At 41.2% G+C, this 2,607-nt stretch overlaps 1 protein-coding gene across 1 annotated transcript in view; it reads right to left on the reverse strand.

The window, feature by feature from the left end:
* The window catches only part of CLEC4C (C-type lectin domain family 4, member C), a 26,798-nt gene that overhangs the window by 22,530 nt on the left and 1,661 nt on the right, over positions 1-2,607 (reverse strand). The window lies entirely within an intron of this gene.

The following is a 2,607-nucleotide window of genomic DNA, read 5'->3' on the forward strand; positions in this document are numbered from 1 at the left end:
AATAATAATAATAATAAATAATGGGCCAGGAGTGGTGGCTCACACTTGTAATCCCAGCACTTTGGGAGGCCAAGGCAGGCGGATCACAAAGTCAGGGGATCGAGACCATCCTGGCTAACATGGTGAAACCCCGTCTCTACTAAAAATACAAAAAAGTAGCTGGGTGTGGCGGCGGGTGCCTGTAGTCCCAGCTACTCGGGAGGCTGAGGCGAGAGAATGGCATGAACCTGGGAGGCTGAGCTTGTAGTGAGCTGAGATTGAGCCACTGTACTCTGGCCTGGGTGACAGAGCGAGACTCCATCTCAAAAAATAAAAGTTAAAAAAAATAATAAATAATAATAAAATAGCCTTATGCTCTTACAAAGTCTGCAATGCCTCTCTCATCCCATTTCAAGCCATACTGCTCTTTTCTCATGCTTCTTTCTCTGCAGGCCCAGTAAAAAATATGTCCTCAACCCTTTCATATATCAATTTATCTTGTTTGTTTATAAGTTTGCATGTGTATATATCTTGGTCTTCCCCTACTATAACATACAGTCTAGTGAGGGAATTTCATTGTATTGACGCTATATACCCAGCACCTAGAAAAGTGGCCTGCTCACGGGAGGTGTTCAGTAAGCATTTGTTGATTACTAGGTAACAGCATCTAATTCTATTAATCTTGAAATACCACAGGCCTTTTGGTTTTTCTAAAGTTTTCTGATGGCTGTAACTGTAAGTAAACCATTTGGGTCAAATTAAATATAAGGTAAAACCTAACCTTTTGGAGACATTTAGACATCTTTCACTAAAAATGGTCTCTTTTGTTCACTGGCATGCACATAGAGCAAGATCTGACTTTTCACTTATCCTCACTTAATTCTTTATTCATGTATTTCATCATTCTGATTTTGAGACTAAACCTAGTCAAACTCTTCTGTTTTCTCTTAATTTACGTCTGTAAGTTCTTGCATGTCTTCTTTCCTCTCAAATAATTAAATAACCATCTTGTATTAGTCCGTTTTTGCATTGCTATAAAGGAATACCTGAGACTTGGTAATTTATAAAGAAAAGACATTTCACTGGCTCACAGTTCTGCAGATTGTACAGTAAGCATGGTGCCAGCATCTGCTCACCTTCTGGTGAGGCCTCAGGAAGCTTTCAGTCATAGTGGAAGGCAAAGCGGGACCCGGCATATCACATGGCAAGAGAGGGTGCAAGAGAGAGTGAGGGAGAGGTGCAGATCTCACCCAAACTCAGAGCAAGAACTCACTCATTCCTTCGAGGCAGGCACCAAGCCATTCATGATGGTTTCACCTGCATCACTCAAAACCTCCTGCCAGGCCCCACCTCCAACATCGGGGATTTCAAATTTCAAGGGATACTTGTCCCTTCCAAATTTCAAATTTTCAACTTGAGACTTGGAAGGGACAACTATCCCCACCATATCACATCTTTAAGCCCTTTTGTCTCTTGCCCTTTGTTATAAAAAGCAAAGCAAAGTTTAACCTTAGTAATAATTCTGCTTCTTAGGGTTACATTGAAAACTGTGAGATGTATTTACAACTAGAAAGAAACTGAAGACTGTATCATCAACACATTTTTACTTGACATAGGAAGTCATCATATTCAGTAACTTCCTCACAGATGTTTCATTTCTGTTTCTAATCATACTATTAGATAATAGAGCACATGTTGATACCCAAATAGTAAACGAGAGAGTTAGGAAATTTCTCAGGTGTCACAAAAATATAAAACTTGGCAAAGGGAGTAGCAGTTAAATAATAGTTTACTTTGTTTATTCTTCCATTGTATCACTGTATAAACTTTTTTTTTTTTCTTTTGAGACAGGGTCTCTCTGTCACCCAGGTTGGAGTACAGTGATAAGACTGTGGCTCACTGCAGCCTCAACTTCCTGGGCTCAAGCGATCCTCCTGCCTCAACCTCCTGAGTAGCTGGGACCACAGGCACGTGCCACCAAGCCAAGTTATATTTTTTATTTTTTATAGAGACAGGGTCTCACTCTGTTGCCCAGGCTGGTCTTGAACTCCTGTCCTCAAGCAATCCTCCCACCTCAGCCTCCCAAAGTGCTGGGATTACAGGTGTGAGCCACTGCCTGGCCATATGAACAGTTTTTCCTGTCATATTGGGAAGAATCTCATGTGAAGATTAAAACCCCACAGTAATACAATTACAGCATCATAGAAATAATAGTTATGTTCCCAATAGAGACTTTTTTTTAAAACAAAGGAGCAGATCAACTAGATGGTACCTACCATCAGCACTCCCATCAAAGTGGAGTTATTGTTATAGAATGAATTGCGTCCTCCCCAAGCTCCTATGTGGAAGCCCTAAGCTCCAATTTGTGGTATTTGAAGATAGAGCCTTTGGGAGGAAATCAGGTTTGGATGAGGTGATGAGGGGGGTTCTCATGATGAGATGAGTACTCTTATAAGAAGAAACTGTGAAGAGCTGGCACTCCCTCCATCATGTGAGGACACAGCAGGAGGGCATCACCTGTAAGCCAGGAAGAGGGACCTCACCAGATACAACCATCCTGGCATCCTCATGTCAGACTTCCAGCCTCCAGAACCATCAGAAAATAAATTTCTGTTTTTTTTTTTTTTT

Source organism: Mandrillus leucophaeus, unplaced genomic scaffold, assembly GCF_000951045.1.
Source record: "Mandrillus leucophaeus isolate KB7577 unplaced genomic scaffold, Mleu.le_1.0 Scaffold245, whole genome shotgun sequence".
In the NCBI taxonomy this organism is placed as follows: domain Eukaryota; kingdom Metazoa; phylum Chordata; class Mammalia; order Primates; family Cercopithecidae; genus Mandrillus; species Mandrillus leucophaeus.